General features: G+C 46.0%; 2 long non-coding RNA genes across 3 annotated transcripts in view; both read left to right on the top strand.

Annotated features, from left to right (window-relative positions):
• Positions 1 to 16,365, top strand: part of LOC127593335 (uncharacterized) — a 165,992-nt gene that overhangs the window by 51,734 nt on the left and 97,893 nt on the right. The window lies entirely within an intron of this gene.
• LOC127593331 (uncharacterized) overlaps positions 9,889 to 16,365 on the top strand; it is a 37,655-nt gene continuing 31,178 nt past the window's right edge. The window contains exon 1 of the long non-coding RNA XR_007960377.1: positions 9,889 to 10,046. This is a non-coding gene — a long non-coding RNA (uncharacterized LOC127593331). The remainder of the gene's footprint in view (positions 10,047 to 16,365) is intronic.

Below are 16,365 nucleotides of genomic sequence, written 5' to 3'. Positions count from 1 at the left end.
ACAATTCATTAATTTCTTGTATGGCTTTTTTTTTGTATCCCTGTAGAGCCCCCAATTGATCCACTGTCATTTGTGCAACTCATGCACATGTTTTGTCTCAGATCAAGTTTGCCAAGAAGGAAGCAGTTCAGACGCGTCGACTTGTGGAGCGACTGTGAGCAAACATTATTTCATCACCGACAATGCCGTGTCTTTGATTTGTGTGCAGCGGAAACCCCTCCGGTGACGCTCGTTAATAATTGACATCGTAATCGGCAGTTTTAATAATGGACGTCACTCACGCACAACTCTTGCGAGTGTTTTCCCGAGCATTTGCTCGCCCTTTCGTAAGATCGACTGCGACAAACTGCTCTTGATTCATATTTTATGGCGTCGTAATTAATGCAAAGTACCCGGCAGCTTTATGAATCTCGGCTAATCACCGTGGGAGACACGTTTTATGTTCCCGCTGGCATACTTCTTGATTTGTGAAGCTCAGGTGGCGACTTCTCCTTTTTTTCTTTTTGTTTTTATGCGTGTCCTTCGTTTAACTGAGTGACGCGTGGTCTTTGGTGTGTTTTTAACGCTCCCACTTGAGGTTTACTCTAAAACGTAAAACAAAGAATTACATGTTTTGTTTTCAATCACATAAGAGCCTGAAAGTCTGCTAGCTTCATGGTTAATCCTAGCAGAAAACATAAAACAATGACACGTTTTGATTTTTAAACAATCACATAAGAGCCTGAAAGTCTGCTAGCTTAATGCTAATGCTAGCAGAACACATAAAACAAAAAAAAATGACACGAATTTTAAACAGTCACATCAGAGCCTGAAAGTCTGTTAGCTTAATGCTAATGCTAGCACAATATTGGCAAACATACAAGTTCTCTGTTTAGACTTTCAAACAACGGTTCGGGTTTCAGATTAAGGTTGAAAGTGAGAGTTGGGATCTTTAATTAGGGTTTTAAGTGAGGGTTAAAACTCACACGGGGGGTTTCAAATTAAAGTTTATGTAAAGCCCGGGGTCGGTGTGTCAAACAATGGTCAGCGTTAGGGTTTTGCGTTCGGTTTCATGTGCCATATCCATTCAGTTTTGTCTTTTATTAAGTTCCTGGAATGAATCCCAAACTGTCTGCGGCGTTAAAAAAAAAAAAAAAAAAAAAAGAATCAATGAACTTTTATTTGCTAGTACAAGCGTTTATTGACTTTTAAATGGTGTGACAAAAGCAGCTGTCAGTCTCTGTCTGTCCCCCCCCATCCCCCCCCACCCCCCCGCCCCTCAAAAAAAAAAAACCTCAGCACCATTTCCAATGCTCTTAAGCAGGCCCAACTGCAGGCGGCCGGTGAGAGCGTAAAAAGAAATTGCCATAAACAAGAATGATCGGGGCAGATTAGCGTATAGATTTGACTTTTATTGCAACATAAATGGCGTCGTCGCAAAAACAACACGAGGCTGATTGATGGCCTAACGTGAACAGGAACACAACCGGGCAATGAAATGTCGACGTAATAAGACAACGGGAGCCATTTATGGCTTATGGAAAGAAAAAAAAAAACAACACACACTCACGTCTACCGGCTTGAAGCTTTTTTTTTCATAGAGCCATTTTATTTTTATTTTTTAATATCATGCGGCATCCTAGTAAGTTTTTTTTTCTTGTTAAATTTCATGGAGGGTTTTCTCGCTACTTTCTTTGTTGTCCTTGAATCGCTTTTTTTTTTTTTATTGGTAAAATGTGAAGATTTAACTGGTCTTTTCATAGCATTTTCTAAAAACATGAGACAACATTTTTGTCCAGTCGTACTAACTAACCTCCGCCATCACTCCGGTCTCAAATGAGCTTTTCAAATCAGTGTTTGGTTTTCTCAGTCGGGTTTCAAACCAAAGTTCAACGGTTTGTGCGCGTGTGTTCTTGACTTGAATGGTCTGCAGGAAATTAGAGCAATCAGGAAACTTTGTTGGAGTTCGGAGGTTGCTTGTTGGAAAAACATCTTTCCCAAGGCCAGCCGCGTACATACACGATGAGAACAAATTGGTCCGGCGACGTCCGAGGTAGCGCACGGGCGACCTCTCCAAAGTGCCGGCGCGGGCCCCCTCGGGGACCCGCAACTCGCTTGATTGCGCCTGCGAACCATTAAAGCCAATAAAGGTTAACTGCGGCCGACCTTTTTACCTCGCCGACCGCCGGTCATTGATGGATGACTTGGTTTGAGCGTCGGCATGTGAACTCACTTCGCTTTCCACTTGCACTTTCTTTTTCTGCTCGCGGTGTTTATTTACCTCCGAGAAGGAGAAAAAAAAAACGATGGCGACCTTTTTAAGAAGGCATCGAAACACTCGCGTTGGACGCCGGCGTTGAAACGGCCTTTGACCTCCGCTGCGTCGAAACGTTTGGACGTGATGATGAGAGTTGCATAATTGTGCCAAACTTCCAAAGTTGAGGGGCTTTAATTACAAAAAGAACATTTTTTCCTTTTTCAAGCCAACGTTGAGGTTTCAAGATAAGAATTTCGGATGCCAAGCAGGGTGATAATAATTTGGGACTTTATTAGATTTTTTTTTTTTCATCAGATGTTTTTATTTCATTTTGTCTTTTGAGGTTTCATTTCAGTTAACTTTTGATTAGTTTTTTGTTTAGAGCAGGTTCGTTCGTCCTGACCTTCAATTTTAGGTTGTAAGACGCGGTTCAGAATGAAAATTCACGTTTCCAGACAGATTGCGGTTTTAAAATACGATGAGGGTTTCAATTTGGGTTTCAAACCTGGATTCAGGTTTCAACTCTGCGTTAGGGTTTCACCGTGCAGTGATTAAGAAGGTCAGGGTTTCAAAATAAGGTTCGGGGTCAAAACAAGGGTTATGGTTTCAAATTAAGATTTTCAAGCAGTTTTGAAGGTTTTCAATTTGAGGTTCTAATTCGCATTCCGAGACAGTTTTTAGTTTTCAGGTTAAGGTTTCAAAATGAAGGAAAAGTTTCAAGGCAGGTTTACGATTATGATACGGGAATTTCAGGCCAGGATAGGGTGACAAAGCAGGTTTTCAATAAGAATCAAAATCTGTGGATGCAAATCACATGAGATGGTGCAGGTCCAATATGCCGTTCCTCTTTCCCCTTATCGAGAGGCAAACAGAAATCATTTTCCCACAAGTACGTCCGTGTTTTCTATTTTTTCCACACATTTTGTTCTAATTTGATTTGAGTAAAACAATGAGAGCGCTTTGTCGTTTCAATCCCGAGGCTGAGATGAGTTTGGTCGATACCGTCGATGTGAGGAGGGCTGTTGGGTCCTTTTTACAATGGTCACATGGCTTTGATCCTTTCTCGGGTGGCTGCTGGGTTGTAGGGGGAATGGGGGGGGGGGGGGACAGGATCAATCTGCCTGCACAACAGTGACCCCTGGTGGCCGTGACAAGTTGAAAGGGGGAAAAGGTGTCTGGGCTTTTACCCCGCCCCCCCACGCAGAGGGAAGGTATCGAGACAGGATTAGCGTGGGCAGGATTCGGGTTTCAAATTGAGATTTTGGAACTAGGTTGAGGCTTCCAAGACTTTGGGCGCAGGTTTCGGGGGTCTGAAGCAAAGGTTGGGGTTTCAAATGAAGATTTCCGAGCTGGCGATGCCTCTCTGGCAGGCAGGCGAATGTTTGCGTGTCGTGTGACATCGCTCCAGCTCATTTACATGTGAGCAAAATGGGGGCTGGGGTAGTGGGCTAAAGTGGTCGCTCTCCCCGCGCTCGCCTCCCACGCCACTTCAGAGCTTCAACACAAAGCGCAACTCGGTTGTGCTGCACAACTCAAGAGCGCATTTATCAGACAGGACACAACTTTTGTAAGGTCTCATGAGGGAACACTGTATTCGTGATGTTAATCATTTGGCAGACGAGCGACAGCCGGCGGATCAGTAAAAAGGGAGGAGGGCTGTGCCGTTGTGGGTGTGGTCACAGCATGGCCAATCCAAAACAGTGATTCTTAGTTTTTGATGTCACCTATTCACATATTTGTGTTAGACCTGGTCTGAGCAGGCCTCATTTTTAATTTGACTTCCTGCCACCGCATTGTTACTAAGCTAGGCGCATCTGCCACATCCTCGTTCTGCCGCACAGCCCATCCAGCGTGTTGAACACCCATCGGACAAATTCGCAAATCGCAAAATTTATGGGAGGAGCATCCAATGTGAACAAATGTTTCCTAGGGGGATGTCAAGGCCTTGCTCCCGAATCCCCGCCTATCGTGAGCATTGGCTCTCCTCAATTAATAAGTGGCGCAATTAGTCGTCAAAGAGGAAGTAAGGTTATGTTTGCGTCGAGATGACACGGCGCAGTTATGCTAGCGCCTCGCCCCCCGCGCTTTGATTTGCAACTTGACAGGCGGCCACTAATCATCGCCGTGCCAACTCGGCGGCGGGACCTGCTCTTTCATCACGGTGCCCTTCCTGTTGTGCAAAGATTTATGCAGACCTTAGGACCGCATGCATAATGCATGCGCCCAGATGAATACATCACTATCAATAAATAAATTGTAAGCCGTCATTTTTGCTAATGTGCCACTTCAACTGACGACGGCGACTTCTCGGTCCGGACGGAGAAGAGTGCATGTTCACAGGTCGTCCTCTCGGTGGCCACACTTGGGAATTTTCGCTTCGTCTGTTCAAGTTAAAAAAAAATAAAATAAATAGATCGCTGATTCGATCCGATGGACCACTCTATTTGAACGACTTGTTTATTTACTTGACAGCTGAGCCATGCAGGGGATTGAGAGCAACCTGGCCCCGGAATAGCCAAAATTTGTCTATAATTAACATCCAATGAAATGCATTACGAAAAAAAAATCATACAAATTAAAGCCAGACCAACCAGAGTGATGCCATTAAATCTCCATTATCATCTTAGGAGCAACTTGTTTCTTATTGTCAGAGCGACTACTAGATAGTACCTGTACATGTACTAAATAGAACACGTCTAACGCCCCGTGACCGCTTTCATGCTGCAGATGTCTGACGTACGCCGTTTTGTTTAGTTTTCTTTGTCTTTTAAGAATGCATCCATCCATGTCAGACATTCACTGTCAGGTAACAGCATCCATGTTGTGGCCCAACCACTTGAGACCACACCTCCATCAGTCTGCCTGATCCGATGGACTCTCAGCTGACACCATTACCCTTCCCCCCCAAACCCGGCATTTCCCCTGAAAGAAAACATAAAGGGAGGGTGAGACAGGAGAAACTGGGGATGGAAGACGATGGGGGACGCTGAGAATCAGATGTGCGAATGAGATCAGTTGGAAATTCGACCCTGGGCGTCACACAGCAAGCACCCCCCCCCCGCTTCCGCCCACCCCTCATTTGATAGCTTGTGGAGGCAGGTGGAAGGAAGCTGCGAGGCAGCCTGACACCGACTACCTCCGAAGCCCTTAAAAGGTAATTGAGCCTTCCAGCCCACACTGCTAATTTGTATGGCTCGGCCCACTAGCCAGCAGTGTGACAAAAAAACACAAGGGAGGAATGACTCCCTCGGACACAATGTGTTAATTGGCTCCCTGCAGTGACAGCCGTAAGAAAGGTTGAGGCTATATCAGGAGGGGAGGGGGGAGGTGGAGGGGGGGGGGCGTTGGTGGGCGGTTGGTGCCGGATTACCAGAAAAGGCTCGGTCAGGAAAATAATAATGGTCCATCCCCGTAGTAAAATGTTTCACTATTGCCTCTCAACCTCATCTCCGGCATGATAATCTCGTGTGCGATTTTGTGCAACAATGGACGCCATTAGGATGAAGTATGCCGCCGTGATTGCGCCGAGGAGGAAGTCAAATTTAGCTAAAAGGTAGTCGACAACTTCGGATTAGGGAGGCTAATTGATAGATAACTGCGGCGCTACGGCGGGGTCGCGAGGCGCAGGGTCAAGCATCACCTCCGGCTTTGTTTGAAATTCACAGTTTGATTCCTTCAAATGGCAACCGGGTTGGGAATGAACCCCTTCCCCAGAGTGCCAATGAATCAAATTGGTCACCCCGGGCGGCTTCCAGCCTGCTATTATCCATATTGCTTCACTTTCCCCCCCGATCAATACGCGTATGACGCCCTTGGAAAAGGCCAGACTGGACCGGTCGAAAACAGGATATGATATTAGCGATAGCATGGTAAGAACCGTCTCAATCAGATTAAGATTTCACCACCTGTCGCCGTTCTCCCGCCGACAACACTGACTGAGCTTTGCAGGACGATAACAACCACCAGACTTGAGTATTGACGCCGCGACTCGTTGCTTTAAACGTGACGTCAACATGCTTTCGCGATCGGCTAGCGATAGCGCGGTCGCACTCTCAGGCGCTCGATTTTCTCAGGCACTTGTAAAACCTTTGACGTCACGTATTATGGAGCTGCCTTCTGGCTGAGACTTGCCTGAAGGTGCCAACGAATAGTGCGGAACGATATGAATTATGGAAAACGCACAAGTGGGTACAAATGGCAGAGGTGTGTACATATCGTCAGTCCCCATGGCTATGCTGTGCCCTGACACGGTTTTGTTCCTAAACGAGAGCTCACAGAACATACATTTGGAATATATATCCAGTGACAATTTATTTTCCGGGCGGCCCGGTAGTCCAGTGGTTAGCACGTCGGCTTCACAGTGCAGAGGTACGGGGTTCGATTCCAGCTCCGGCCTCCCTGTGTGGAGTTTGCATGTTCTCCCCGGGCCTGCGTGGGTTTTCTCCGGGTGCTCCGGTTTCCTCCCACATTCCAAAAAACATGCATGGCAGGCTGATTGGACGCTCTAAATCAGGTGTCACCAACATTTTTGAGGGTGAGAGCAACTTCATGTGTACCGATTGTGTGAAGGGCTACCAAATTGATACACGTCTGAAATAACATATTTGTCCAAAATACCTTCAATAATATGAGGATGTGTTATTTTTAATACTTGATGATTTAAATTGTCAGACTTTGATCGTGTTTCGAAATGTCTCACAGTACTGCCAATGTTTGCATTTTTAAATCATAATTTCTACTAGCAAATCACAATGTCCAGGCACTGGCGGGCTACTCAAGTGGTCTTCACGGGCTACCTGGTGCCCGCGGGCACCATGTTGGTGACCACTGCTCTAAATTGTCCCTAGGTGTGAGTGTGAGTGTGAATGGTTGTTCGTTTCTGTGTGCCCTGCGATTGGCTGGCAACCGATTCAGGGTGTCCCCCGCCAACTGCCCGAAGACAGCTGGGATAGGCTCCAGCACCCCCCGCGACCCTAGTGAGGATCAAGCGGCTCGGAAGATGAATGAATGAATGAATGAATGAATTTATTTTCCCCGATAACCGCAAAAAAGTAAATTTGAACTGAAAATCCATTCAAATGTTTATGGGGGGGGGGGGGGGTTTATTGGGAAACCCCCAAAAATCATACCCCCGAAAGGAAGGCCACACTTGAGATTTAAACTCAAACCCTCAAAACTGCGTGTCACAAGTCAAGGTGAAGTGTTGAAAATGATCAAATGTATTTGCACGGCTCTGATGATGTGCTCTGCGGCTACTTTGTAGTTGTTGTTGTTGTTTGGAGCTAATGACAGCCGAGGTGAACGGAGCCCTCGGCCCAAACAAAAGCAAAGTTGCACGCTCGGCCTGCTTCAGGCTCGTTGTTAGCACAGAGGAGTCTCCAACCCCCTAAAGACCACCGCAGACCTGCCCCCTCCTCACCATTGCCCGCATCCCACTCGAACCTTAGTCCACTGTCCTCTCACCACCCTCAATCTGCCCCCACCCTCAGTGCAAACTGATCGCAGGACGAAAGGATTCGTAGCTGGCAATTATTTTGTTTTTTTACAGTGTGTATAATGGGATCCCCCCCCCACCCTACCCCCCCGTTCATGCCCCTTACCCTCGAGCCGGCGGCGCTCATATGGATCCACACATGACCGATTCCTCAGCTTTTCAATAGTAGAGATGGATTATGCGGATCTGCGCCGGATAAACTAAAAGCCCACTTTTGCTTTCCCATCTTTGCATATAATTAACGCCACGCATGAACACTCCCGCATGAAAATGTAAAAAAAAAAACATGGTTCATGATTGCCCTTGACATAAATCACATGTAACTCCTCTCTCGTTGTGGCTTTTCAATAATGTCGAGACATTAATTGGCACTTTTAATCACGCCGCTAAGTGTTTGTTGATTGCCACAGCTGATGTTAGCCGCAGCGCCATCTGATTTCAAACGCGCTCGTGTCTGTTGTCCCTCGCAACAGTCCCTCCGTTACGCCGTTATTTGTTTATTATTTTTTTGTCAGCCGGCGTGACAAAAAGATACAACAAGCGAGCACCTGGCATTCATGATTCACACCCCGAGCGAGGCGGCTTGTGAGGAGGGGGTTACTAACTAGGTCCTCCAAGGCGCCAGATGCCAGTGATCCATCTTGATGAAGTTGGGACTCAATGTCTCCCTCGCTGTCGCTCGCCGTCTCCCGACCTGCTGTTTAATGACCCCTTTGCCTCGCTTTCATCAGCTCATTTTATTTATTTCTTATTTTGCCCGATACGTCACGCTCAGCAGGGGCGAGGAGGGGTGTCGCAAAAGACTGCGAATCACGTCATCTCCGAGAAGAAAAGCATCAAAGAGAACCGACGCTTGAATAATTTGCGCCACCGATCGTGACATCATCACGTCGCGTGCGTTAAAGTAGCGGTCGTTTGAATGTTTATTTCTGTGGCGGCGATGCTGATTAAAGAGGTTTGCTTTCAATGCTAGCGCTAAGCTAGGCTACATTTTGGTCTTTAATTATGCTCTTTTATTCGTTTGTGGGCGGGGGGGGGCAGGCGATGATTCGCTCGATGATTCGCCATGAGGTTGCAAAAACTCACTTCTCAAGCTGCCATCCTGATCAAAAGTGCGTGAAGAAGCTGCCACCCTAGGGAGATCCGTAAATCACATTCCGTCATTTGCCACCGTGCTACCTCGTCGTGACAGAAAATGACGCGTTAACCTTCTTCTCACGGGGGAATTATTGGATCGCTTCCGTATTCCGACAGGCCACATCAGACAGACGGATGACGTTCACTTGCCAAGCATATGACTTTTCATCACTTGAGGCGGGCTGCCGCGTGCCGGCAAAGTTCGGGCTTCGCTATTGGCCATCAAACGGCAGACGATCACGTCTCTAATTTTTATACATTTTTATGAAGTCTGCAGATGGCAGGTCTATGTGTTACAGGCTTTCATAAATGGCGAGCTGGAGTTACGCATCGTGCGATAAAAGGGAACTGTAGCGGCGCGTTGAGTTAGCAACGTAATTAGCTTCTTTGGTGTTGCGGAGCCAAGGTGAGCAAGGATGAAATCAGAATTGTGTTCGCGCCGCCCGTCCGGGCCGCTTTGTCAGAGCAGAATCCCCGTGCCAAGCGCAGACGTTGCACCGGGTGACGTGAAATGTGTTTCTCGTCGCGATCTGGGGCCCGCAGCGAGTCGCACGTTCTCTCGGCACGGCGTCTGCCAGATGTCAAAAGATGGTGTCGCTGAAGAGCTGGACCAATTACAGCTGAGAGGAGCCAGCAGCTGTCTGGCGTAAAACTGTCATGTTGTACACAAATACTACTCGACACTTCGGGAGACCAGCAGCGTGACTTCATCTTTGCCGACCACCTCACATGTTGCTCACATGCTCACCGGCTGTATGTCCTGACATGTGATTTTTAATCAACCCGAACCCTAACCACCCGTTGTGACCTACGGGTGTACGGACAACTAGACTTACCTGTGAGGATTGCGTTTCAGAAAGCCTGACTGAAACCGAATCGTATGAAAACCAAAGCAATATTTTCCATAGGAATGAATGTAAATGCGATTAATATGTTCTGGTCTGAGAACATGTCTTTGAAAAGGAAGCAAATCTCGCTGTCTGCGAAGGCTGAAATTATCTCTCACTTTTTCGAAAGGTCGAAAAGTCTTCCAGACGAAGCTCAGCCGAGACTACAAATTGGAAAAGTCGACAATCATCCGACATGGCAACAAAATGATGGCGGGGTTTGAGGCCAACAGATTGCAAGATGATCGTAAACGGTTTCGGGGGAGCGGCACATCCTGAAGTGGAGAAAGAGGTACTTTTCTTCATTTTCTGACTGAATTTTTTTCTGAGATGGAATAGGAACGCGACAGTTGTTTGTTTCATAATGAGCGCCAATGTAGGTCTTTACCAAACTAGTCAAGCTCACGTTTGACTGTCAGAAAGGTCACAGTTTTTTGGGGGTTTTTTCCATGCCGCGGCGGACAACTGCACTACATCATACTGACTGATACGGTTTTGTGTCAAATGTACGAGTGGGGGAAACGAGGCCAGGATGTAAACAACGCTCCAAACAAAGCGTCTGCCTCCATTTTCCACAGAGAGGAATAAAGAGAAATTAATCAGCTCCCTCTCCCCCATCTTCTCCTTGCCGTGAAAAAACACAATACACACACTCGGCTGGGTTCCACATCCGACGCGATCGATCGGCGCCCAGAAATTGAAATTGATTCATGAGGGAAGTTATTAAGATCCAGGCTGCGACTTTTAGCCATAGTGGATTTTGAAATGTAATTATAGCCACGCCGGCTTGTATTTACATGGTCGACATTTTCATTACTTTGCCGGATCGCTTTGGCCAATTCTTTGCGCGATGGGATATGACTCACACTCTACCTCTTCTTCACGAAGCAATTTGTTTTTCATCATTCTCGCCCTCTCTCAAGCTACTTTACTCTTCTCCACCCGTCTTTTTTTTTTTTTTTAATACCATCGTCAGTGCTCTTGAGATGCCTCTTCGCAGCTTGTAAATAAACGGAGGTGACTATATTCAAACGCGTGCCGCTGTGCGCTAACCCTCGGAGCAAGCTAATGAACGTTAGCCATTCATCCATTGTCTGATCCGCTTCTCCTCACTCTTGGCGAAATAGAAAGTTACTAATAAGGTAGCGATGGATTTATTAATTTTCCCTGATTGACAATGAAAGAATCCCCCCCAACCCCTCCCCCCTGCCATCCCATCCCGGGATGAAAATGGGTTTAGGCCGTCTCGTCATGCATGCTACCATACAGCTGGACAAACAACACAAATCACTTGTAGTCAATGCTTCGAACTTGGCGACGGTCCGCCAGACGAGTTCAAATACTTTGGAGTGCCAAGCAGCCGATAAATGCGAGTCCACAATAGCCGCGCGCTCTCGGGGGTTCCAAGTCCCTCCAAATGAATCCGTCAAACGCGCCGGAGTGTGGTGTCGTCCTAACAAAGCCGTCCGCCGGCTGCAGCTGCTGAGTGATGCTCCCGCGTGTTGACTCGACAATGAATGCATCACGGCAACAAATGGGAGCAGCGGTCCAATTAATGAAGAGTGAATCTGGTCCGCATGGAGCAACAGCCGGCTTCATAAAGAGGCTGGCTGGAGGAACACCTGCGCACCAATTTGACTGCACAAAATCAACAATTGGCTTAGATGAACACATTTTAATCGGATTAACACGCGACGTCAATTTTACCTGCGTATCACATTTGGGGGCGATCGCGATCACCAAATTTCGGGCCGCCACCCGGTCTGGAATCTCTAAATAGTCCACAGATTTTTTTTTGCTTGGTACCATTCATTCATTCATTCATCTTCCGAGCCGCTTGATCCTCACTAGGGTCGCGGGGGGTGCTGGAGCCTATCCCAGCCGTCTTCGGGCAGTAGGCGGGGTACACCCTGAATCGGTTGCCAGCCAATCGCACAGAAACGAACAACCATTCGTACTCACACTCACACCTAGTGACAATTTAGAGCGTTCAATCAGCCTGCCACGCATGTTTTTGAAATGTGGGAGGAAACCGGAGCACCCGGAGAAAACCCACGCAGGCCCGGGGAGAACGTGCAAACTCCACACAGGGAGGCCGGAGCTGGAATCAAACCCGGTGCCTCTGCACTGTGAAGCCGACGTGCTAACCACTGGATACCGGGCCGCCTGCTTGGTACCATCTCTGTCTTAATTTGAGCCAGAGGGGTGCAGCGCGATGAGTAAATGCTAACGCGCAGGACATAGAGAGGTTGTAAATATGATTAACGGTGAGCCAGAATTTGTCTGTTGCAATAGAAATGAAATATAAGCCACAGTCGGGGTTAAAAAAAAAGAAAAAAAAGAAAAAGCAACCCCATCTGTTGTCGACTCTTTCCTCCGCAAACCTTCTAAAATTTTATTTAAGGCTCGCTTGGTGTTGTCAACGCGCTCGCGCTTGTGTTTATTCGACCGCCACTTTATCGCCATATGCAGCTTTCAGTCCTTCCAGCGGCGGCGTGTAAATCTTGTCGGTTACATTGCCAGTCGCTGAGAGGCAAAGCGCCGGGAGAGTAACCTCACGTGTTGACTATGAAACGCAGCCGAAACCTCACACTGAACACACAGTCGGCGCAGTACCGAATAAAATGTAAAAAAAAATATATAGATTAGTTGTATAACAATGATGTGTGGGCCCTGCACTGGAGACCCTGGCGGCTCCGTCATGTCAGCCATGAGGAAGTACTCCACTGTTGCTATGGCGCTCCACCTGCGACAAGTTGTTTACGTCGGTACCGGGGGGTTTATGAATTTTGATCTTTGTGTCCCGGGATCATGTGATGCCACACCTCGTAGCAATCACAGCATGAAAGGTATTTCAAGACACAAGCAGATGTAAATGTAATTGCCAAAATTGCTCTTGAAGCCGAACCCTCTTCATGAGTGCATCGAATGGAAGTCCTCATTGATGTATGAATTGACAAACTAATGGGTGGCTCCTTTCGGCGCGTAGATTGGATGTGAATTCAATTAGAATAAACCCTAATTATTAAAACGAGCAAAAGCCAATTTCTTAATATCAAATAAATCCCCCGGATAATCCCACGACAATCAATTTAGCTCTCCGTCGCGTTGTAGCAAAGGTATAATGACGTGTGGCTGTTCTACTGGATTTAGCGCCGTGGTCGCCTCTGATTGGCTGGCAAGGATGATAAAAAAATTAATTAAAAATTGTCACTGCGAGGCGTACGCTGTAGCTTTTGGCGATTTAATCGCATTTGTTTGTGTGCCTTTGGTTAACTTCATAAAATAAACAGCGATGCCCTGATATCAGAAACGTAGCAGTGAGCTAACGTGCTAACAGAAATAGTTTAATGAATGTATTTTTATAGCAACGCTAAAAAAACATTACTTTTGGTAACAAGGTGGAACTACAACTAGGAGTATAGATTGGAAGTAGAACAGGAACTGGACTAAGAGGTGGAAAGGGAACAGGAAGCATAACAAGAAATAGAATTGAACTGGAACTTAAAATGGTACTAGCATCAGAACTGGAACTAGTAATAGGCCCATGAGTATTCAAACTAAATGGGACTAGAAGTACAACTAAAAGTAGAATTGGAACAGGAACTTGAAATATAACAGGAACTGCAACTGGAAGTGGAATTGGAACTAAAAGTACAACTGGAACTCAAAGTACAACTGTGACTTAACATAGAACTGGAACTACAAGTTGGATTGCAAACTAGTTGAACTAGTGGCTTGAGTAAGTCCTTCAAACTTTCAGATCATTATCCTTTTTTTTTCCCCGTTACGTAGCATTTTTTAATTGCCGCCCCCCCCCCCTCCCTTCTCCCAGTGATGCTAATCACTGCTGTTGCTAGGAGATGCCAAAACTGGCTCGGCTCTTTTATTTATATTAGCTGACCAATTAAAGCACTCGGGCTCATTCTCAAGCTCGTGCGCACATGCCACAGAGCACCTGCGGGAAAACGAGAAGAGGGCGTTGAAACATGAGTGTTCCATCAAAAAAAATAAATAAATAAAACGGGTTGCGGGTATTCAGTAACCGAATTGTAAACTACACAATACAACTTTTTTTATGAGGTGTTTTTAGGGGCAATGAAGAAAACCGTAATCGATTGCATCGATCCTGCACCTGCAATCGATCCTTTAACACCGACGGTGGGGGTGCGACGTATCGAAACTCTTGTTTTAGCTTCCGGGTGTTATAACCCCCCGCCCCACTCCTTGTCTCCAAGTCAAAGTGTGATTTTCTTCCGGAATTTTCCCTCTCAGAAATTACCATTCGGCAATTACACGGTCTCAGCAGCGATTGGTATCTCTTTAATGAGAAATGACAGCAGATAGAGGGCAGCTACGTTTTTCAATCTCAGCGGGAAGCAACGACGAGACTTTCCTGGATGGCATAATAAGGGCGGTGGGGGCCGGTGGGGCGGCGAATCGGCGGGCGCGCCACCGCAGAGGCTGGACACTCGTTTGGTTCTATTCAACTAGGCTCTTGCGTGACATGTGAGGCTCCTCGAGGAAGACAATCGGCGCCAATCTCATTGACCTTCCTGCAATGCGCCGTTGACGTGACAGTCGGTGATGGGGTTTTTCGTGGGGGCGGGGGGCGAGAGGCGCTGCTCCTCCAGCCAGATATGTGTCAATCAAAGGCATGAAAATAACACATGCTATCACACAGCCAGCCAGCATCCATCGAGCTGGCGATCGTCCTTTGAGTCACAGGCCAGACGGTGTGTATGGCAAGGGACCGCAGGGCATTCACTGTAAGTGACAATCGAAAGAATTCAAGATTTTTTGGTGGGATGTGCGAACAAGTCCGCGTGTCCTTAGAAAAGCCATAAAAGCATAGAGAGAACGTGTGAACCGGAAATTCAAGCCCGAAACCTCTTGACTGCGAAGCAGAGGCACTAACCACACTTTACCATGCTGCTAAATAAATTCTATTTCTCCATATTTACATCATTCTTGGGAGCAAAAATATTTAGATAATAATTTGAATACAGTGCTTAAGATGGATCATGGACGGGGAACTAAAACAATGTTTTGCTGTGGTTTGATTGGCTAGAACAGGATTATTGAAAGCCTCTCTGGAGCTTGTTGTAAAATACATGGGTTTATTTTAAATCAATATTTTGCTTGTATTCATTTTGCTGATTTATTTGGGTTTTATTAGGAGGCGCATTATTCGCTTGGAGGAAAGATTTGGTAGCCCGAGGCAGATGCGAACCAACACGGGTGCCGTGTTTGGCAGAATTGCTTATGATCAGTAGCTTTAGCGCAGCACTTAACACAAATTGACAAATGCTGGGCACGTTTATTTTGACATCCGCCATGATTTGCCCCCACATTGGCCAACGTTTGGTCATGCTTGGAAGATTTATGTGAACAGTTGCAGATGTTGGAGGAGTTTCAAATGGATACAAGCTAAATTTAGCTTGAGAGTCAACACATTACAACTGATCGCTTTAGCTTAACATTTTTCAAAAACTGTCAAAGCAAGACCGTTTATAATTAAAATGTTCCCTGTATTTTGTTTTGTTTGTTTTTTTTTACTTTAGTAGATATAACTATCGGAGCTCAGTTCATGTGAGACAGCTCAACTAATGCTAGATAGTATTTGTCATTAATTCTAATGCTAGCAAGTTTAGATCAATAATCAGCAAAGTTTACTGATACTTGACTGGTTTACCAAGATAGTTGGCAAAAATTGAGCAGACTGGGATGGCTATAAAGTAAGATTAGCTTATAATCAGCATATATTGCAAATGATAGGCAGTGTTAGCTCTTCTTCTGTTTTGCAAAGGCTTGCTAGGTTTAGCTCGACATTCGGAATGGTTTGCTGACACTAAGATCGCAGTCGCTCGACAGTCAGCAAAGATTGCCAACGTTAGCCAGCCGGAAGAAGACAAATGCCAAACAATCGCGAATGCAAATGCTCATGTTTGGCCGGATATTCTGAAGACTGGAGTCTCATGTCAGGACTTAGCCGGAGGACCCGTCACTCGGCGGCTCAGCACTGACAGAGCGTCTGTCTGCTTTTCGGACGCACAAAGACGGGCCATATAAATGCTAATTCTAGCATACGTTCGCTTGTCGGCAGGGGGGATTAAAATGCGGCCCAGTGACTTGTGCGGATTTGTACCATCATATGAACTTTTTCAAAACCGCACCAAAAGAGCTAATCCGGAAACTATCAGCAAGCTTGTGAGCAAGATGCTTTTTAATGTAAACAAAAGTATGAGGTAAAGTTTTCATTCGCGTTAGCATTAGCAAAGGCCTGACGAGTAAATGTTAGCCCTTCTCACAATAAAACAAATTATTTTTTTCGCCATTATAAACACAGAAGCATCAACTGTTGTTGAATAAATACTACTTATGACTTAAAAAAAAAAATGTATCGGGAACCAGATGATTTGTTTTCTGTGTCCAAAAGCACATTTCCAGAGACAAGCGAAAACCAAATGACTTATTTTCATGTTGTGACAGTATCATAATAACATAGCTGTCCAAGGTTGAAGCATGCTTGATGTGAAAAGTCAACATGTATTGTTTATACACTCTGTTCTTGAGATGTTGTTGGAAAACCTTCAGTAAAGTGAAATAAG

Source organism: Hippocampus zosterae, chromosome 20 (genome assembly GCF_025434085.1).
Source record: "Hippocampus zosterae strain Florida chromosome 20, ASM2543408v3, whole genome shotgun sequence".
Lineage (NCBI taxonomy): Eukaryota > Metazoa > Chordata > Actinopteri > Syngnathiformes > Syngnathidae > Hippocampus > Hippocampus zosterae.
This window is presented reverse-complemented; position numbering and strand designations above follow the sequence as displayed.